This window comes from Hippichthys cyanospilos, chromosome 14 (genome assembly GCF_059441005.1).
Source record: "Hippichthys cyanospilos isolate Australia breed blue-spotted pipefish chromosome 14, RoL_Hcya_1.0, whole genome shotgun sequence".
In the NCBI taxonomy this organism is placed as follows: Eukaryota; Metazoa; Chordata; class Actinopteri; order Syngnathiformes; family Syngnathidae; genus Hippichthys; species Hippichthys cyanospilos.
In genome coordinates, this window is record NC_142382.1 from 17,954,648 (window position 1) to 17,978,117 (window position 23,470).

The following is a 23,470-nucleotide window of genomic DNA, read 5'->3' on the forward strand; positions in this document are numbered from 1 at the left end:
AGTGTCATCCAGCACTGTGCAGATACCACGCCGAATGTAGAACAGCCTCCAGGAGGAATGAGCTGCCTGGCAACTGATGAGAAGACCACATAAGAGAAATAAGTCAAAGAAAATCATTTTGTGAAAATACTTCATATCTACAGAAGTGTGAGCAGACACACTCAGACATTCTCAGACTCTGCAAGTGGGTGTCAGTTCGAGGGTGTGTGCATGTGCCACGGACTTGTAGTCTGCGATGTAAAGGTGGATTTTGCCATGCGGAAGAGCAGGTAATAAGGTAAGACTCGTGACACTCTTTAAATTGTTTTTAATTCTATTAATGCTTTTTTAGGATTTGTTTTAATATTCAAGCCAGGATAAAGCCCAGCATGATTCTCTTATCAACTGTTAACTCGTAGGATAAAGGTATTGGCATTTGGTTTCACCAGCAATACTAATAGATGTAGAATTTCTCTGGCCAAATGGTGTTAGAAATATTTCACAATACAATACATTTATTTTTTTAAATAGCCTCTCATGGGTTCTGTTCTGCTGAAAGAAGACATTATGCTCTACCTCAGTTTGGATGATGATGTTGGGAGGGGAACGGGGTACACTCAACTGTGGGATTTTTTGTGTCTGATGACACTTCTTTTTTAGGCATCTCTGGATTAAAAGGCAATCAATCAATCAATTGATATGAAATAGGGAGAAGAAGGTGTAACGTGGGTGAATGGATGAGATAGATGTGAGGGGAGTCTCCAATGATTGTTGCAGCTAATGACGTGACGGCAGTGAGAATACTCCACAAGGTGGTCCCAGATGCTTGGTCAGGATGACACATATGAAGTTGGCACTGCGGTGTGAGTCAAAGTAGCCCTGTGCTATTATTGTGGCCCCCCTGAGTGCAGCAGGATCTAAAAGCTCTGCTTTTATTTTTTTTAAACATACCTCAATGCTGACTTAAAGTAGGAGAAATAGGAATGAATTATAAATAAGTTACGTCCCAGCTGAGGGACTCAGCTAGTGTCCCCTGTCTCACTTCCAGAGCTTCAATTGGAAGCGGTTTGGTGCTGTAATTGTGTGCAAATTAAGTCGAATTGCTCTCCTCTTTAGAAGGCACAGCAAAGCATATGAGAGAAATAAAATGGAGGTTCCAAACTAATAGTGGATTATTGATGAATTAGCTGTCATAACTGAGTGCAAACATTAAATGCAGGTTTAGCTACTTTTTCCCCCTGGTGCAAGGACTTTGTGTTACGTCAGGGCTTTGACAAGCTTGCTGTCTCAAAACGAGAGAGATGCTAATGGAGGGGAGAGAGGATGCAGGCATTACCGCTGCAAGATAGAGAAAAGGGAGTGCATCTGTAAGAGCTTGTGTGAGGCGTTTCCATGGCAACCTGACAGGGGTGTGTTTGGTCTCCGGAGATGGTGCGAAACCAGCGGGAAGAGAAAGGGTGAGATGGGAGGAGAAGAGAAAACTCTCCCTTGTTAAGGGGGATGGGAAAGAGATGATGGAGGGAAGAAGGGCAGGTAGGAGCTTTTCCCTCATCCTATTGTTTGTTTTCTCATCTCCCCGCTGTGCTTGCCTCGCTGATTTTTCTCAACCTTCACACGCATCCTTTTTTTTTTTTCACCATCCCCAGCAACTTGTAGGGCTTGCCGTTGTTATATTTCTATCACGAGAGGCTTTTGCCACTAATCACCAGATGTGCGTTATAACTCATCAAGCCCCTATCATCTATTGCGTCATTTGCATGTGTATAATTCAACCTGTACCCACAAAACACTTTATGACTCATTCTAATGAACTAACGTCCGTGCCAAAAAGCTTCACCCAAAGCTGCTGTTGTTCTCTTGGCACTTTTTAAAAAAATTCTCAAATGGTGTCAATCTTAGAAAAAAAAAAGAAAGGAAATCATTGAAATTGTTTACTATAAGGGGTTTCTCCCATGATTCATTATTTATTCATTTTCCAAGGATTACAGTAATTGAACAATACATCATATGCTATATCATAAAAAACTATATATATATATATATATATATATATATATATATATATATATATATATATATATATATATATATATATATATATATATATAACTTTTAGGTGTGCCTTATAATTCATGAAAAACGGTAATTGTTTTTACAATTGTATTGTGACTTCAAACTGTTTAATTTGTTTATTTTTTCAGTCTGCCTTAAAACAATAGTTCTCTCAAATACTCTGAAAATACTTGTTAAGCGCATGCCAAAACCCTTTGACCACATAATAAATTCCCTAATTCCATCCATCTATATTTTTATGTGCATCTTATCTTCTGCAGACTCACATAGATGAGTTTGTTCCCAGCTGAATGTACACTGGAGTCAATCATAGGGTTTACTGCATAATACAACACTATGTGGGAATTGATCCCAGGTCTGCTGCATTGACATCAGCTATTTGACCCACTACACTATCAGTCGCCTATACATTAATATTGAGAAAACAGTTTGTTGGTCACATTGTATAATTCTTATTTTAAAATACTTTTGACTTACACAATACTTTTGACTTACTCAACCAAGGTTTATGAACCGAATGTATGAACACAGAAGTTAAAGGTAAAAAGACCGAATAAGTGTAATAAATTGTATAGCAAAAACATTTAAATTTGTGGAGAATTGTTTGTGTGTAACAGCAGTTATGTACATTCATATTGGGATATCTGAACACCAGTAAAATGTGAGTCAAACAAATATGAATTTAACATCAGAACAAAACACTAGACACATTTGATTCCGTACCACTTTGTTTTGGAAGGATGAGGCAAATCAACAATAACAATAGAGAATGTAGTGTAATACACGTGGGCTGCCAGTAATTGTCCAGACATGTTAGGACCTGATTGATGAGACTAACTGGAATCAATACACAGCAGACAATATTGAGCACAATGCAAAGACAGGAAAAACATGATAGAGTGCACCAAAATGTCTCTGATAAACAAAATATCAGCAGACAATCAAAAGTCTAGACTGGTGTGCTTCTGCAGCATTTCTTTCGTTTGTATCTGAAAATTGACAAATCTGTTGGCAACCATGCTGAAATAATAATACTAATAATAAAAAAAAAAAGAATAAATAAATTTAAATTTGAATACCGACTTATACTCAGAAATGATGGAATACAATTCAAATAAAGCTAGAGTACATCACGAGGGCATCTTACGTGGAGCCAAGAGAGCTGGCTGTGTAATAAAGTGGAGGGAAAAGGGTTGAATTGGGTTGGCTTACTAGGAGATTTTTAAAGGTTTTCTGGGAGTGTTCTCAAAATAGACCCCAAAAGAGGGTTGGCCAGAATGCTGCGGTATTTAGCAACAACAACGAAAAAAATAAAAGAATAGCAGAATCTCTTCTCACAAAATCTCTGGTTTCACAATTGAGAAATACACAATGGACCACTGCTATTTGCAGAGCATAGGTTCTCCTTAATAAACAAAACTATCCTAAAAGTGATTTTAATTACCCTTTAATTCTTTGAAGCATCACTATTACGCAAACTATGGTCCCAGAAAATTTTTAAGGGACAGTGTGTAACATTTAGACAGTTGTTCATTATACAAGAACAAATTCAATATTTTCCAAAACTTTCAAAGGAATGTGATCTTAATGACCAACAGTAGGTTTTAAATGTAATCATAGGTCTAGTTATTTTTAAATAATATTACATGGGGGGTGGCACTTCTCCTGAGGTGGCCATATTTGTTATAGCTACGAACAATGGTAAATGCAACACCTGCAGCACCTCCTGCTGTCTGTAATGAAAAACGGTCAAAATCTTACACACTATCCTTTTAATGTTGTCATCCCCTTACGAACCCCTTCAAACATTGCTATACGCCTAAAAATATATGCCTTAATGCTACATAATGATGTTTAATTTGTCTGTGTGAATGCCGGTATTTTACACTACTCAACCAGTGCATCAAATGAACAGAAATAGTGTAAGGGATGTATAAAAAGAGAGGACTTAAAGAATAAAGTAAAATGCAATTCATCGTCCAAATCTAAACCTTGGGGGGGGGGGGGGTTCAATTGGGAAAGGAGAATTACAGAGGCCATACTGATATGGGTGACAAAGTGCATGAAACAACAACAAAAGAAAGTTTAAGCTCTGACTTGTGAATGACTTTAGTTTGATCCCAAATTAACCACTGGAATAAAATTGTCTTGTGGAAATTCAAATTGGCCGGTAACTTTAGAGCATCACCAGCCATATTGGTTGGAGTTAAAAAAAAACAAAAAAAAACAAAACCAAAAAAAAAGTCAATTTGAAAGCCTAAGTGTTATCAGGTGTTTTATTTATCTATTTATATATTTTTGTGTACTCTAGCCTGAATAAATTGATATATGTGGTCTATTACTCTGCAAAGCTAGTTTTGACATGATGTCCAGCTGTCACACTGTGAGCGGGGAATTAAGAGATTCAATTACTGCTCCGTTTACCGACGTTGTCTACTCTACTAATATGAGTTCCCAGTGAGAAATCTAGGTAGCTCTACTCAACTCTACTCATTCCTTGTGGTACCAAATGTTTTTGCCCAAAAGGCAGCTTGATTAAAAAATAAGATGTAAATACTTTGGAGGCCATTGATTGATCTGAGACAGATTTGAATGTCTGGCGGCGCAAAGTGCCCAGGGAAAACAGCCAACCCTAACGGCGACCAACAAAGAGAGGAAAAACAACGGCTTCCGTAGCCTTCCTTTGATGGATTTAAAGTGAGTATCGTCTTCTGCTTGATACAATAATCCAAAACTGCCACAAACCAGGCACCAGGTACAATAATTCTTTTGCACTCTCCATTGTTTTTTTTACTGTTTGCAGTGCACGCTCACTGTAACATGACGTCACTGGCAGGGTGAGGAGGGGCTGCTGGGTAGTGGCGGTGGGCCTGGACACGTTTTGTTCTTTGGTGTAGAGCCCATTGAAGCAGAGTAGAGCAGGTTAGATACCGTCGGTGAAAACATGGCTTATTTGCACCCCCCAAAAAAATGAAATGGTCAATTTAATCCAGGTAAAGCAAGCTCGAGGACTGACAACAAGCTAAAACAAAGCAAGATAAAAGCACATACAAATACTGGAAATATTGGATCTGATTGTGACATGTCATGTGTGACCTCGCGATTGGACCGTGTACCTTGCCATACATACTGCATTTGTTTTGTATGTCTGCAATGTATTTGGCATACCTTTAACGTTACATGATGTGATGTTGTGACTGACTTTTTGACCGATCGATTCACTTAACTTTCCTTCCGAGTTGTCGTTGTCTTCCTTAGTACAGATATTTGTATATGTTCAGCTCTTACTCCATTGAGCACATTATGAATAGAGTTAGCAACACGATGTTTATTTGTTATTGGAGATGATTTTTTTATTTTGACATTGAATACGTGGCTAGTCTGTGGGGCACTTTTGCCGGAGTGTGATTAGCATTGCAGATGTAAGTTTCTGTAGGCAGCGGTTTCAACAAACTCAAGGCTCTTCCATCCCTAGTGCTTGATTAAAATTCATCAGTGATGCGTGGGAATTTCACAGCTCAATAATGTGCCTACAATTCAAGTCACTATTTATTGTCCAGGTATATTGCACTTCCTCATGCCTCAGCTCTCCTTCCTTCTTTTTCACTCATACAAGGGCTTAAACCACACGAGAAGTTTGATGTTAAATTCCAGAAAAACAAGCTCTTTTTGGATTTAATGCTGCACTCATAATCATAATAAACTTGTTATCTCTGTATTACTGTCATAATCAGTTTTTTACTGCCTATGATTGCTATAAAAAACCCAAATCCATTTATTCATCCATTTTTTTTTTTTTATAGCCGCTTATCCTCGCAAGGGTCGCAGGCTTTGGGAAAGTAGGCAGGGGACACCCTGGATTTTTTACCAGCCAATCGCAGGGCACATCGAGACAAACAACCATTCACGCACCCAATCACACTTGAGGACAATTTAGTGTGTCCAATACACCTGCCATGCATGTTTTTGGAGTGTGGAAGGGAGGCCGGAGCACCCCGGGCTCGGGGAGAACATGCAAACTCCACACAGGAAGACGAGAGTGAGCTGGAATTGAGCTCAGGACTCTGAACTGTGAGGCAGACATACTAATCACTCTTCCACCCTGCCACCTGTTGGTATATACCAAAGAGTGAAAATGCATTACTTACATCATACTGCCATTAACCCATTCACTGTCACTGATCACTACAGACATCAAATATAAATTTGTACTTAGTTGAATGAGTTAATTACCATGAATACAATAACGCTTATTACTTTTACAAGACAATTGTATTATACGGAGCAGTTTATTCAAATCCATAAAATAATTCCAGTCATAATCACCCAACTCAAGTGTCACAAACGCCAATCAATGTGTCTTTAAAACTCTCAATACTCCCACAAGTATAAACAATAATTGATTACCAATCAAGCGGAATTATATCTGTGAGTGGATACAACAGTCGGGATCTGATCGTTAACGAAAGCCGCAGTCCAGTCCACTGTAACTTCAATAATGAAATCAATGTACTATATTGCAACCCTAGTGAGGATAAGCAGTACAGAGAATGGATTACACTTGCAACATACACACACACATACACACACACCCACACGCACACGCGCCACATAGTTTTCACATGTCATGTAACAGGCGAGACTCTCAAAGCTAGTTACGAAATGACGTCAGCTTTAACAGTAATTCTGTTTAATTTGCTATGTCACACTTAACGAGAGCCTATTGGTGATGTTTTGTGCGTCCAAACTGAACTTGGATTTTCCTCATGTCCTACCACTTGACAAACCAGCGATAATAATCTTCAATGACTGCTATTTATGTTGCCAATCTAAAACAATAGTTTTATTTCCTTCCTTGAGCCATTTCAGAGAATTCCTTGCTTTGTTCGGCGGTCTCAGCACTGCCTCTGCCTAAGCAGATAAAAATGGCTTGCGAGAGTCATGACACTCGTATCGCCTCTATGCCGCCCCCGCACTATGCGTACAACTTAAACACGTTCTCATGTCATCCGAGCAGCCTTGCCTATTTTTACTTCCGGTTTTACATTGGGGTTGGGGAGAAGTGATTTTGCGCCAAATCATCCAAGAGAAAAACAACGTTTTAGTTATTGGTTAAACATTTTATTGTAGAACATGAGAATGCAGCGAAAATGTGTGTTTGAGTGCACACAGCCAGACAACCAATTGTGAGTGTAATCATCAATGTTGGGAGTAATGCATTACCAAAGTAATGTACTTATTGTAATGCATTACTTTCTGCTGTAATGGGGTAGTGTAACGCATTAGACACACAGGAAATATATATTTTTTACTCAGTACATTTTTAACCTGAAAGTGGTGGGTTTTTTTTCCAAAATTCGCCAAAGACACCGCAAGATCGAAGGAGAAAAGTCCCGGGGTAAATGTTTACTTGGTTATTAGTATCTACTACAGCAGCAGCGGCAGCAGCAGCCCATTACTTTCCATTACTTTCAGTTCGTCAAAGATAAAGACAAGAAGAATATCATAGTTAGGTGCACTTTGCGCGCGACACCTAAAGAGCTGTTCAGTTCGCCAAATAGCACCAGTAATTTGCTAAACCATTTAGAGTGGAGCCCTAGAAACGAGAAGAAACCACACAGAGGATTGAGAGTGGGAATAAAACAAAGCAGGCAAAATCATTCGTTCTTTCGCTGAGAGATGCCACTTTGACCTCAAGAGGTTAGGAAACTCGTGGCAGAATATGTCATACATAGAAGATATGCTGCCGCTTTCCACAGTGGAGCATTTCAAAACGAGCAGCAATGACAAGTTAAGCTAATGCTAATTTTCACTGTATAATTGCTATAGTCTATAAATAGTTGTGGTCAATGTGTGTCAAGATGAAGCATACAAAATCTCATGTAAGTCAATCAATAAGTTAGTAAGTTAAACAATAATAATGATGTTGCCTACCTGCTAACATTTGCGCCACCAAAACTGAATTTGAATATTAATATTCAAACTGTGGAAAGGAGTAACAGTTTTTTTTTCTGAAGCATAAACATCGTATAACTATGCTGTGAAGCACACATAATAATAAAGGGATTAAAACACATAAAAGATTCCGTATCTTGTCTTTGACGGATTACAATACAATACAGATGAAATGATTTGTAGTGTTTTAGGGTTAAGCCAACCTTCCACTGAATGTTTAATGAGTGTAATGAGCTTCATTTAGAATTGGAAATCCATATTTCTAGTTATGGTGGTGAAAGTAATATAGAAGTAATGCAATAGTAGTGTAATGCATTACATTTCAAATTCAGTAATATTGTAATATAAGAAATTACTTTGAAATGGCATTAATTAGTAATAAATAATGCAATAGAGCTTTGAAGTAAGTTGCCCAACACTGATAATCATTTCACAGAGGACTGTATGGGGAACCTTTGTAGATGCAAATGTGAATTTCCTATAAAATTTCAAAAGAAATCTGGCGCAATTCCCACAATTGCACCCGATGGAGAGGCCATAGCTGAAGGTACACATTAACTTCGTACTATAGAAATGAATCATGTGCATTGGATGAATTTATATTATGCTGTGTAAAAACTGCTTTAACTGCATTTTTCTTGTGCTACTAACTTTTTACATTTCACAATTTGCAGTACTGTGTACTTACTTTTGGGTTTCTTGATGATGTAAAATCACACTTGTTGATATTGTGACTAATTTGTTTTTTAATTACTTTTGAATTTTGAGCATTAAGTCTTGTCAAAATTCCTATGCTTAACCTTTTGTCCTTTCAAATTGGAAATCATCACACTTGTTATTTACTGGCACATGTGTCTTGTGCTGTCCTATGGGGAATGCACATTTTTTTAGTGCATTCTTTTTTGGAGTGACACATTTCACTGACTCCTTTTCTTTTTAGCAGCAAACTTGTAACAGTCCATTTTTGTGCAATTCAGGCTCCTGCACTTGGCAAAGTGTCAACAATATGCTACTGTAGCTGCTCCAAAAACCAAAAGACAAAAACTGCACTTGCAGCAGTGAACTTTGAGTGACCTAGCCGACTGAACTTGAATTTGAATATTAATATTGAAATTGTGAAATGCACTAACAGTTTTTGCCTACTGCATCAACAATGGATCACGATACTGTGAAGCTAAGTAATAAAGGGATTCAAATACAAAAAAGAAGATTTTGCATCTTGTCTTTAAAGATTTACAATACAATACAGATTCAATGATATGTACTGGTTTTATGCATAAGCCAACCTTTCAGTGGATGTGTAATGAGCGTAATGAACTACATTCAGAATGGCAAATCCATATGTCCAATTATGGTGGTGAGAGTAATATAAAAGTAATGCTTTACATTTCAAATGCAGTAATATTGTAATCTGACTAATTACATTGAAATGACAGTAATAAGTAATAAATAATGCATTTCGAAGTAACTTTCCCAACACTGTCCGCAGCACAGCCTTATTTACAGTCAGCACATACACAGTGAATGTCTTAGTGCGAAAATGTCAAAAGTCCGGCCCGGGGGCCAAATGCGGCCCCTGGTCAATTTCCATCCAGCCCGCAGCCTCCGTCATAAAATCAATAACGTCTGGCCCGCATGGAGAATTAATACTTTGGGCAGCAGCGCTGTTACCTGCGTGTGCTAAATGCTGCCATCTATAGGCTCAACTAGGAACAGCAAATTAGTATATGAGTAATTGACTGTATGAGCCCCTAATTTTCTAACATGGCGACAATCAACAAAAGGAGCAAGTTAAGCTGCAGTGTGACACAATGAGCTGCGGTCAGCACCAGCAGCTTTATATCACCAACTTTCTTTGACAGTTGGATAAGGACAAGTTTCCGACAGATTCGATTATTTGGTAAGATAATGATAAGCTTATTCCATACCATTTAAAAATCCAATCAACATTTATAGTTACTAATTTCATATTTTAAATTGTTCATTTCTGTTATTGTGTTAAAAATTCTATAAATATCTGTAAATTTGCACCTAAGAGTACAATTACTTCTGTTCAACTGTTACAAAAAAGTTAATTGAAGCGTTAAAAAAAGTGAAGTTAAATGAATATTCAATTTCAATATTTAATGTCAATTAATTTTTGATATGCATGTTTCAAATTAGAGTTTGGACACCCCTGGCTTAGTGCAATGTCAAAAAAACTTAATAATCCAGGAGCCACAAATACACAGCAAAAACTGGAGAATTAGGATTTCAGAGCTAAATTTGTGGGAGTATGTTTTAACTCCTAAAGTGTAAAGCGAACATTTTCAGAGTTTAGTGTTGTCCAGAGTATGTGTTGTTTCAGAGTTGATCACCTGGAAATAAGATAAACGCAGTAGTGTTAGATAATCTCTGCCTTGCACTTGCATGTCTTCATTTTCACAAGACTTTCGAGCTGGACAAAACCATCATTACCTTGGACCGTTGGTGGATGACCGAACGCTTGAATTTTGGGGCGTACTATTTAATCTGAAAGCTGTCATGTCTCTACCATACAGTTCTGTTTTTTTCTCTGCTGTCGCAGTAGCCGTGACCGTCATTAATGAGGGGGCGGAACCACCGGCCACTCAGTTGACTTCCATTTGTCGTCATGGGCTTTTTAAGTCCAGCCGCAACAGCAAACCACTTGCCGAAACATGGGCAGCTGTCAATGATGGGCTCATTTGAGTTTTGTCCAGCTCTGCAAATGTTCTCTTCATGAGGTATTGACAATAAGATGGCTTTAAATTGATGGTCATCAATACAAATTTGGACATGTTGTTCGCAGAGAAATGACATCCTACAGTTTTGTCAAATCACGTATAAACTAATTTATAATGACATGCACATGTGACCAGCTAACTCAGTGGTTATGGACAAGCATAATGCAAGGTACTGGGGCTCAAACTCTTTCAAGCCTATTAGGAGTCAGCTTTAAAGTGTGAGAAGAGTTACTCGTCTACTCCTAGTGTTAATTTATTTCTTCTCTACCAGTGTGAAATATTGAACTATTTTAAAAGTGTTGATTCAACTCCGTAAAGTGTGGAGCTGTATAAACTCTGAAAAAGTGTTCAAATCATGTATGGGAGTCATTTCAGCACTGGGCGTTTTGCTGTGTAGGCACATTTGACGGGGGGGGGGGGGGATTTGAAACATTTTTTCATATACAAAAATAACAGATAAAGAAATAATCTGTTTCAGATTCCAAACTGTCACCATCATAAGGTTTTTTTTTTTTTTAAATTTTGATCAGCACTTTTTAAAGACCTTTTTAATGTCCTAGAGTGACATTTACTGCGATAATCACAATTCAACTCACTTTACCTCTGCTTTATTTTTCAATTATGTTAATGGTTTTGCATGGAGTTTGGGAGGCCCAAATGCAGAGTGGCAGGGAGACATGGTGTGAGTTCACTCCAAAAAAAGAAACAAAGCAAAACACTTTGGAATATTAATAGACCTAACACAACTCCCAGAAACAAGTGACCTATTATTGTTAATATTATTATTTATAATTAATTCAGTCATATTAATTAGCTTGGACAAATATTCTATGAAGTATAAACATATAATATTTCTGATATGGGAATATTCCAGGGATAGAAAATTGTGCATCCCATCTACCCGTTCACAATACAATAAATGCTGTTTTGGGTGCTATGTTAAGCATCATATTTTGCATTTAAATGAAAGATGATAATAGGTCTTAATAGTCATTATACATGCACAAGTACAATGCAACAAAATCCTCTTAACATTCTTGAACAGTCCAAGAAGCATATAGATGTGATGGAAAGGCCTGTCAGTACTCACTAAAAAAATCATCACATGTTCTATTTTGAAGCATTTTCAAGGTGATTTTCTAATTGCCTGTTTGTTGTGGCTCCTTATGAGTCATTGTGCCATTTCTATGGTTACAAAATTGTTTATTTTGTTCATGACATTTCTTTTTTTCTTTTTAAACAAATTGTTTTTGTTTAAGCTTAAAAATATTGTTACGATCCCGATTGCCAAGGATGTTGCTAAACACAAATTTTAAATCTAAGATTTTGTTTAAAACATCATCCAATTTTGAAATATGATATGCTTCCTCCATTGGAGGGAGTTGGGTCTGGATTTCACAGATGAGCGTTTGTCTGACCTTTTTATTAAAAGACTGATAAGAGATTATGTTACCCCTGATTACAGCTTTAAATTCTTTAAATTCTTCCCACAGAGTGGAATCAGATACATCACCATTGTCATTCAAGTTAAAACGATCTTTAATTTTGTTTGAAATGTGTTCATTTCCTCATCATTTCTCATCCAACTTCATAGTTCACACTTGGCGTCATTCCAACAAAACTAAAAGGTAGCGCATTACATATTTTAATGTTGTCTCAGAAAATGATGACTCTGCTGGGAATCATTGAGACCGGTGCAATTAGGGGATTAGGAAGGGTCCCACCAATTTCCTTTGTTCTCACCCTAATTAAACAAGACTAGCAATACACTAAAGAATAAAGTGCAAAGCTGCACCAGGCAAGCAAGTGTTAGTTTCACTAATAATGAACAGTTTACAAAGGATATAAACACCATGATTGCAATAATTACATACTGGAAAAAAGGTGGAACAAATAACCTTTACTTGGTGTCCTAAAAGAAAAACAAATGGGCCAAATGGAGACTCATAAACCTTTTTTCTTGGTTCAATCAATTCTGACTCCATCAATAATTGTAAAGCAAACGTGACAAGAGCCACGACCAACCACGACTGAGAAATACTGGAGCACTAATTGGTCAAAAAGGGAACACTGCTGATTCGTGACTTAGAAAAATGCAAATACTGTATATGATTCACCTGTGTGCGTGCAACGTTCATCTCTCGAATGCAACTTGCGCAAGATGGACAAAAAAGGTCCCTTCTGGCATTCCCATCTGGAAATCTAAAAAATCTGCAGAATTGGGTTTCTTTGATGAATCTCACAACCCTAAAATGATACCTAAATGCGCTGAAATGCTGCTGGAAGGGTTGAATGCTCTTATGCGTAAAACATTCAAAAGTAATGACTATCATGTTTATGGGATTCCCTCCACTGGCAGAACGATGATTGGGAGCTTGGAATGTCTCTCAGTTCTCGGGCCTGAGGTTTCAATCTTAGTCATCTGCTTCTCTTGCTGCCTCTCACTAGCATTCGCTCCTCATAAAGAACACCAAAGTGAAGGCGATATATAGGAAGAAATGCATGGACATAAATAGAATGGCAGGCTTGCTTCAAAAACTGGCGCATTTTCATTTTTTGTGCCAGGCCAAGTCTCGTTTTGCATGTTTGGGTATTTGTCAGACTATGCTGCACCTTGCTGGCTATTCAAGTGGCTCTAGGGAGTTTTCTTTCAGACACCCATAGCGCATCTGACAATTTTGTGGCAAAAAGTAGACTAGACTAGACTAAACTGTTTGAAACCATTCATCCATATGTAGGAGCTCAAGCTACATAAAAGCGCCTTGAATGATTGTACAGATCAATTTGTTGAAATAATTATGATTACCATTATAGTATTGTTTTAAAAGCACACTCCTGAAAAACGAGTGTGCGCGTGTGTGTGTGTGCGTGTGTGTGTGTGTGTGTGTGTGTGTGTGTGTGTCTGTGTTAGGGGGCTGTCACATACATATGAATGATCAAGTCTTGTTTGTTCACTCCCACAATAGTGCAAATGTCCATTTATAATTGGGCCCATCCATGATAATATCAAAATTAAATTAAAACTCCACCCTTGCAGATTTACACTAGAATTTTGATAGGCATAAAGCACATTGATGTTGTGATGTAGAAGTAAAAATAAAACAAAAATTGCAAAAATAGTCAATCATGTGCAGTATTGGAATGGGAGGAATGGAATTGAATTGATTCTTTATATAAATGAGATTCATACGATCCGGACTGCCTTTAAAAATAAAATGTAATGCAGTAAAATGACTTCTCCCTGTACAGTATGTACAGCATGCACATTTGGTATGCTGTTATTAATCCTCACAGAGCCATTTGCTAAATATGAGACTTATTGCAGTGTGTATTGTAACCCCTTTGAAGACAATTTAAATTATACATTGAATATACAGTAAACCCCCTTCAATAAGTGAAAAACCGCAAAGTAGCACCCCCGTTTCTCCCCTCCGAGTTCTCATGCATAGTTATGTGGGTACCTGATTTTTTTTTAAGTGTGAAAAGTATTTATACTTTACATATGTGAGACAAATACTACCGCAGCACTCATAGTTACTTAAATCTTAAATTATTTAACCCTATACAATAACTGTACCGTTATGCCTTCTGGTTTCCATGTCTTGGCTGTACGTAGCCGGGGTCACTGTGAGCCGCAGTTGCCCTAGGAGTAGGCACTAGGATGTCTAGAGTCAAGCAAGTAGCTGACCAAACATGATTAAAAAGCAGAGTTTACGCTTGAAATTCCATTTTATTACAGACGATAAGGGGATATGAAAGCTTTCTTTCCTCCTTGTGATCTTTTAGCCACTCGTGTGTGATTGACTCAGAGAACTTCCTCCAATGACAAAAAATATAAAAGGTGTACTGCTCTCAACTGACTGGCCAGGCAATCTGTCAATTAGCTCTAGAGTCAGGCAACCAATGAGAATGGATTTCAACTTCTGAGCAGAGGTGGGTTACAATTCCCTCATTGGTCAACTGTCACGCAGGGAGGCAACCATGTGTCTTGGAGGAGAGTCTGTATAATGTAGGAGTGCCCCTTGACAGATTATTATTGACAGATCGCCTGGTGAGTCAATTGAGAGCAGTACTATTTTTTTTTTTGTCAATGTGGAGGGAATTTTCTGAGTTAATCACACACGGGCGGCTGAAAGAGATCGCAAGGAGGAAAGAAAGCTTTGGGATCATCTTACATTTTGTAATAAATTGGAATTTCAAGTGTAAACTGCTTTTTTGAACATGTTTGGTCAGCTCCTTGCTTGACTGTAGTTAGATGGCCGAGCGACTACTCGTAAGACAATTGAGGCTCACCGTGATCCTGACGATGTAGAGCCAAAACAACAAAATAAATAATAATATGACAGTTACTGTATATGGTTTAATGAATGAAGAGTAAAAATGTAACACCAATATCTCTCTCTCTCTCTCTCTCTCTCTCTCTCACTCTATATATATATATATATATATATATATATATATATATATATACAAACACACACACACACAGTCCCTGATTTACGTTGTGTGTACTGCAGTAATTCAACGTTATTTTCATGTTGCGATCTGGAATACTGAGTTTTCTCATCCCCTCTTTATGACATTTTCCCGGATTTGCAACAAAAATAACTGTCATGACCCTTGAGGGTTGGTTGTATTTGTGTTGTTTTGCCTCCGTATACTGGCGTTTTTAGGTAATTGCACTTATTTACTATTGCCATCTAACTGCTTCCATGCAACGCGTGACTTCAATGCTGGTCTGCTATTGGTCGGCCTCACTTATTTCAAAATGGCGTCACAGTAAAGCTTTGTTCGTTTGGGAGTGGTTATAAAACCGTGTTTATAGCGCATTTTACTGCTTAATTCAAAGTTGAAAGGGTTAGCCATGGGTCCCAACATTGCTAGTGATATTAAAAAGAGAAGTAATAAGATGATTTATGTGGAAACCATGCTGGAGATAACCCTTATTAGATATTTAACATAGGTTATACAACAAATTCGCCTTACGACCCAAACCGCGGAACGGATTAATGTCGTAACATGCCACATACATACATACATATACTGTATATGTATATGTATATATATATATATATATATATATATATGTATATATATATATATATATATATATATATATATTTTTTTTTTTTTTTTTTTCCCATGGAAATAAAATGTATTGAGGGCGGGATAGGAAAGGGGCAAAGTAGTGAGGGATCACTGTATTTAATTAACCTTTGCTCAGCCACTATTTTTGATCATTCTACATAAATGTTATTATTGTCAGTGAGCTACGACATTCCATAAGAATAAACATTGTACACACTGGACATTGTGAGTCAGCTGCAGAGGGGAAAAAAAAAAAAAGAATTACAGGAACAGATTGAGAATCACAACTCAACCTTGGTGATTGCATCAAAACAAACCCATCAGCTGATGGCTTGTTAAGTCTGTGATTTTTGCAAATTTGAACATTCAGGAGGGCTGGAGTGATGAACACAAATGAAGCTATAGAGTAAGTGCACATATAAACAAGTTGTATGTTCTGGTCGGTAGGAAGGAAGGGAGCTGTGTTGATTTCATCGGCCCCCAAGCTGCATTCTTAATGCATTCGCACCCGTCTACATTGTAAAGCATTTGAAAGAACATGAATCCCATTTAAAGCAGCAGTCTGGCCTTAGTGTATCCTGTTGTGGAGCCAGTGGCCTCTCAGCTGTCCTATTGTGCCGACACGCACTCCCTGTGAGAGAGCACACTGTTTGCCTTGCGGCAACACATCTGCTTGATGACCACGGACGGCCTTGCTGCTTGTTAGGAATGAACGCATTAGTCTCTCGTTGGGCGGGCTAAGGGAGTTTGCAGCCGATGGCCACTGATTCCTTAATACTCATGCATTTCTGCATCCTGTGTAGGATTTGAAACCTAGGTCATCGAATGTTGGCTAGATGTTGGAGTTGGTAAGATGTCGGTCAGCTGGCCACGTCCTTTTTTGCTGAGTGAAATACAACTCAACTGACTTGTTTATCTGCTATATTTGTGCATCTTGGTTGCATCCTGGTTTCATAAACCAAAAGTTAAAAGTAATGTTTAGAATTAAGTGTTAAGAAATATTTTTATTTTATAGGGATGTGTTTCCATTGCAAGGCAGTCACTCTTTCAAGTAACCAATGGGTGCAGAACAAAATTATGTTCTTTCTTTAGCTCTTGGCTAGGAATTGCAAGATAGAAGTTTTTTAATTCCCTAATTAAAGACGTTTTATTGTAGTCAATTCAACCTCAGCAATACTTTGTTTTTCTTGTAGTGTATGTGAGGGATGACATTTAGATACATTTAAATGGAAACTGCCTTCTATACTTGTTAGCCAGGCAGTTATAAATGAGAACCGACATTCAACATTTGAGTAGTGTGTAAAGCAGGGGTCCCAAACGTGGTGCCCGCGGGCACCAGGTAGCCCCAATAAGATCACATGAGTAGCCAGCAGGCCTGTTCTGCAAATAACTTACAAGAGATAGAACATCAATTTTACAAACAATTATACATGTATTACATTTACATTACATATTAAACTTGATTTACATATTTACTACAGCTGTTACTTAATTATTGTGAAAACTCATTAACATGGTCAGTGTCTTCACATAAACTAGTAGCCCTTTGTATTACTCAGTACCAAAGACATAGCTCTCAGTTTCAAAAGGTTTGGTGACCCCTGATGTAAAGCATGATACTGCCTCCAGTGGACATAATTTCTAATTTCACTCTCATCCCACCTGCTGTCACTCAGATTCGGGTTAATCAGCATGATGGGTTGTTATAGCTTAGATTTAAAGCCCTTAATTGACTTTCTTTTCATGTTACACTTATATTAGTATTATGTGTTCCAAGTGCAGTATAACAGTAGAGTTAAGTGCTAACTTTGTGTAAATACAAATACAGAATAAAGAAATTTTGAGTGCAGGTTGGCTATATGGTTGGCTGAAGTTGTTTGGGAGGGGGGGTTCATGAAGGAAGTTGGCAGCTGTGAGGGGGGTGGCAGAAGTTGCTCATGGACCGGCCATCGTCTGAGCAACTTTAAATGTTAACATGCCTATTTGGGCATGTGGGTGAAAAAGTGGTATAAAAATGAGGCTGTTCTTACCAATCTGGGTATTGGTTTTGTTAAACTCATTAATGTGTGTGAAGAAATACATCTGGACAACACTTGGAAAAAAAAAACCACAGGTTGATACTACTTGGTGGTTAGAGCTGAACAAATTCATACCTTCATGCCTGTAGACAGTTATTTCTCTGTTGAATATTTCCATTGCACTTCTTGAAGGCAAAGGATGTTGGTTTGAATATCTTCGGTTGCTGAACATTTTTCCCCTTTTAGACATATTTGGCCTCAAACAACAACCCAGTCACTCCCAACCACTAATGAAGGCCGGAAATCCAAAAATCATCAGAGGCCGATCAACACTGTTCTGATCAAAATACAAGACAGAAATGACTTAATAACACCCCCCCCCCCAATATAGTTTTCATATTTCTGTTCCATAAATACGTACAAATGTACGTACAGACTTTGCACATGTTAGAATTGAGTGTAATTAGTTGGTATGTGCATGACACGATGTCACATATTCACAAAGATTCAAAAGTTTTATCGTCAAATGCATAGTAATACCAACAATTAAACACTTATTCTGTTCACTTCCCCAAGCATTCCATAATCGAGGAAATAATAAGGTAGGCAATAAAATAAAAACAGCAATAGAACAATAAGGGCAGTAATAATGAACCACTAATAAATGAATAGACTTACAGCTGTATCCATTTGTGGATGATAGCTATGCATGTGACATGTGCAAGTATTGGACAGCAGTGTGGCCCTCTGGTCCTATGAAAAAATGTTTAAAATGATTATGATTAGTATTCGTCCAGTGATTTTATTTGTATATTATTCAGAAGGCTCGGTGGAAGAACAATTAGCATGTCTGCCTCACAGTTCAGGAAACCGAGTTCAAATCCATCTTGCTCTGGCTTTTCTGTGTGGAGTTTGCATGTTCTCCCCAAGCCCACGTGGATTCTCTCCTTCCACACTCCCAAAACATGCATGGTAGATGAATTTGAAATGCTAAATTGTTATTTATTTATTAATTTTTATTTATTCATTATTTAATTTATTTTGCCCAAGAACCATGGTTTGGAGCTATGCTGACCCACTTGTCCCTTTTGCTAAATCATTAGTGCTCTATGTTCTTATTTTGTGTTGTGGTTACTAGCCATAGGGCGACTGAAAACCTTCAAAGGTAATCTTGACAATGGCATTTTTTAATGATACGTTTGTGAACAAAGATGTTTGAAGAGAGCAACAAATTTGATTTTACATGGGTAGATGATGGATGAATATCATTTTGTGAGCGTGTGTGTGTATGTGCTTGCACATGTGCGTGCACATACAAAGCCAAAAATGTCCCTTTGTATCTAAATAACTGATGGAATGCTCACTGCTGCATATATCAGGACAGCACAGTACTCCGGGCAAGAATCAACAAGAAACGGGCCAAGACATCTGGCCTTTAGTTAAGTGACCAAAGGTTCAATAAGCAGAACTTTATAAGATTACGTAAGCAGTGACTGATTTTTATTTTATTTTTTTAACTCTCATGCAGAAACATCCCAATAGAAAACTTCACAAGAATGGCTTTTCATTAAAAAGTTTCATTCATTATGCAAGTGTGCTGACAAGAGAAATAATTCTCTGTATGAGAAAATCAGGGGAAAGAACAACAAAGGGACCATTTCCATTCATATTTTCATTAAACTCTGATTGCATTAAATTTCAGTATTGCAAGTCATGTTAATTTTTGGTGATCTTTGGAGATCTTTCTGGACTTTCTTCAATGAGAGGTATATGGCGATGAGTTACACCAATTCACAGTACACATACACGCTGCCATGTATTAATATCTATCTTTTTGCATTGTATCTAAAATTGTGCATCCGTCATCCAGGGTCGAAAACAAAAGGAATAAATCAAATGATTGTAAATGTCAAAAAAACTTGCAAATTAATGTGTTCTTAACGACCAACAGTATGTTTTAAATATAATTGTAGGACTAGTGATCATTAAGTTATATTACATGGGGGGTGGCACTCCTCCAGAGGCTGCCATGTTCGTTATAGCTTCAGTAGTAAATGCAGCACCCCCTGCTGTCCAAAATGAAAAACAGTCTAAAATCTTACACAGTGTCCCTTTAACCCTGATAGAACTGTTACTCCATCAACCAGTCTATTTTTGTTTAGGACGGTGTGCAGTGTGGCTTTAGTTACTATGGCAACTGTTTAGAAGTCTTCTTTTCCTCACAGCACCAACAGATACATTGTAAATTACTGTCAAAATCTTATTGTTTATGGGAGAAGCAATTATACGAGGTGTTCCTCGAGCTTAAAACCTTACAATCACTTTATCCATACATTATATTAAGTTGTGAGGGTAACTATGAGAACAAATTGTGCTTGCTGAAATTGGCCCATTTGAGAAGACAAGTCCTGTCTCATGCAAGTAAGCCAGCTCTCATCCCGCCCTACATTCTACTGGTCCAATGAAGGGTAAGGATTTTGTTACCATGGTGACTAGGAGTGGGGCAAGGGGTGGTGGCTCTTACAGCCCCGAATCTAAAAATGTGGCTGAAAACTGCAAAGCACACACAAGCTCACACAAAGACAGTGTGGGTACTATTTTCACTTATGGAAGCCACCAAATTACACTTTGTATGTTTGCAGCATTATATAAATCACAATATACAAATATGATGCTTGCAACATCCGTTGTCAATGATTTCATCTTGATTTTCGTGGTGGTGCGAGCCTTGCGTAGCGCGATTGTGAATTTAGCTCTGCGCTACGCTGTACCAAGGGCATTTTCTTTAACCGGCCCCAGGCGCAATGATGGCTGAATGTAGAAAAAAAATTAACCCTGCTGAAACCACGTCTATTTTACATATTGGCGTAGTTAGTGTAATACAGATTTGCTGAATTTGAAGTGCAGGCACATTCTTAGCTCTGCAGATATGTATTGTGTATATGATTGTAGATCATACAGTGACAGTCAAATGTTTGGAATTTCCGTTTTCTTGTTCTTTAGAAATTTCCTGAATTGTAGATGAACACTTACCGTATTTTTATTTACAAGTTGTTGTTTTTTTTTCCTAAGTTTCAACACCCATGTTAAGGGGTTGATTTTTAATTGCACAGCTCAAAACCAAACCAATTTTCTCCACATCCATCTGTGTTTGAAGAACACTTAGTCGATTACAAAAATTACAGTGATCCTCACTACTTCGCTCCTCCCCTATCGCACCCTTGGAGCATCACATATTTTTTCCATAAGAAAATGAATGAATAAAAATAAAAAATGTGCTATATTGCGAAGGTTCTCTGCATGCCAGACAGACGAGTTAAATATAAATGCGCTTGCCACAGGCACTCGTCGGACATTGAATTACTGCAGTACACAAATTTACTTCAATCTTAAATTCTTAAATCGTTTTCAGTAACTATACTATAATAGATACAACTCCCGGGCAGGAATAGATTACAACTCCTGCCCTCATTGGTTGATGGTCGCGCCGAGAGCCAATCACGTGTTTTGTTGGGGTCTTCCCCATGAAACTCACGCACGCTGTTAGGTAGATGCGAAGGAAAGAGCAGAGAAGAGAGAAGAGCAGCAAAGAGCAGCGCTGCACTGCAGCGTTGTAAATCTCTTACCTCGATTTATTTTGTAATAAATTGGAATTTCAAGTGTAAAACTCTGATTGTTAGTATGTTTGGTCAGCTCCAGCTTCCTCTCTAATTAGACTTCTGGGCGCTGCTGATATAATCACGGCTCTATGTGAGACTACAGCGAATGGGATGAGAATGGGAAGGGATAACAGTACAGTTACTGTATAGGGTTAGGTGAATAAGTGTACTGCAGTAATATATGTCTTAAATAAATTATAATTACTTTTCAGTTTTAAAGAATTAAAGTACCCACATACACATGCATGAAAATTCCTTTGGCAGGGTGACGTTACTTCACGGTTCTTCACTTATCTGACGTGGGGAAGTTATGGTCCCAATTAACCACAAAAAACGATAAGATTATACAATGCTAATCCACGTTTGTTTTGAGCTGCGGCATACAGCATTTGGAACATCGCATTTAACGTAAAAAGCTGAATTCTAAAAGCTGGGTGGCGTAACTTGAAACAAACGCACATTAACCTTGTATGAGCTCATCCGCTTGCCATACACAGCATCAGTGTACAGCGGAGTCTCACAGTCTCGTTCTCACAATTGGGTGGGGGGAACGCTGGCTCTTTCTTGTTGGACCTGACAAAGGAGGGAGGAGGCAAAGAAGAAGCAGCTTGTGCATTCATTGTCAGTCAAGTATCGTAGTTGAGTGATATACGTTGTAGAAATGCCTCTAAAAGTAATTTTATCATTGTCACGACACACACCATGATGTGTTTTAATTAGACAGCTATGATATATGTAACCACTAAACTTAGGGATGGACTTATGCTCGGGTTTTTTCGTGAAATTCACCCAAATTGCAGTAAAAACTGGGTCAACTCATACTTGAAAATATGGATGTTTTATCATTTAAATTCCTAAAAGTGGGCACCTTCTGTACATGATAACTTTTTTGCAATTCTCTAGTCTAGTCAGCTGTGTCCATGCTCACAACAGTGCAAAGTGCCCATTTCTAACTGCACCAATCTAAATGGGCAACTGATTTACTGTAGTCCTGTAGTACAGGAGTTTGATGTGCACAAAGTTCGTTAATAAGAAATCGTAATCAGATCTCTAGTGGGTGAATGTTGAGGTGGCCAGGAGGATTCGAAATCATTTCTGTGGTGGGCATTGGAAACCAACTTCCACCTTGACCATATGTGCCCTTGTGTGGCACCCATAGAAGTTGGATACATTTGAAAAGTATCAGTAATATATAATATAGCGCTCTGAGTGATTACTATTAAAAAAAAAAAAAAAAAGATTCAAGTGGTCAGCGTACATGATGGATTACTTATTAAGGCCACTGGTAAACTGACAATACTCAAAGCACTATAAATGTCTGTTTACTTAGTAATTGTGAATGATTAGTGCTTAAACCATAAACATAAAAGTCATGAATTTTTTAAACAAATTTTACAGCTTCAAATGGGTAAAAAATAAATAAATAAATCAATAAAACATCTGGAAATCATCTTGTGAAACATTCTATATAGGATCTAGGTTTCTTACATATGAGGTACTTACAGAAATAATTTGGTATATTATTGCAGTGAAACGTAAGATGAACATTAGAACAAGTCACCATAAGTGGCTGTAATGTTTACTGCTATTTATCTGTTTTAATGGACGCTTATAAGAGAGGAATCGAGCATGGTGCTTTTCTGTTGCCGGAATGTGTTGAAGTGCACTCAACATCCTCCCAGAGTTAGGGAAGAGTGTCATATTTGGAGTATAATGTGCAGTGCCACTTGTTACTCCTGAATTATAATCATGTCATGTTAACCCCCATTTCATTTCCAACATGGTGTTTTGATTCATAGAATCCCAAAGGATTTCAAATGCACGTTTGCACACAAAATGAGGGTGATGGGGAATAAAATGGATTCCACTAGCCTAAAGCGCATAGCAAGCTTACTCCACTCTCCTTCCATCCCATCGCGCGATAAAAAGTCACTTCACAAAAGTGATCATCGTG

General features: G+C 37.8%; 1 protein-coding gene across 3 annotated transcripts in view; it reads left to right on the forward strand.

The window, feature by feature from the left end:
• Positions 1 to 23,470, forward strand: part of lingo2b (leucine rich repeat and Ig domain containing 2b) — a 53,285-nt gene continuing 29,815 nt past the window's right edge. Inside the window, exon 1 of one of the 3 annotated variants that reach the window (XM_088433831.1) lies at positions 1 to 277. The gene's annotated coding sequence lies outside the window, so the exon portion shown is untranslated. Of the gene's footprint in view, positions 278 to 1,013; positions 1,513 to 9,829; positions 9,908 to 23,470 lie in introns of those variants that run through there. The other 2 variants (XM_088433832.1, XM_088433833.1) reach the window with 2 other exon arrangements.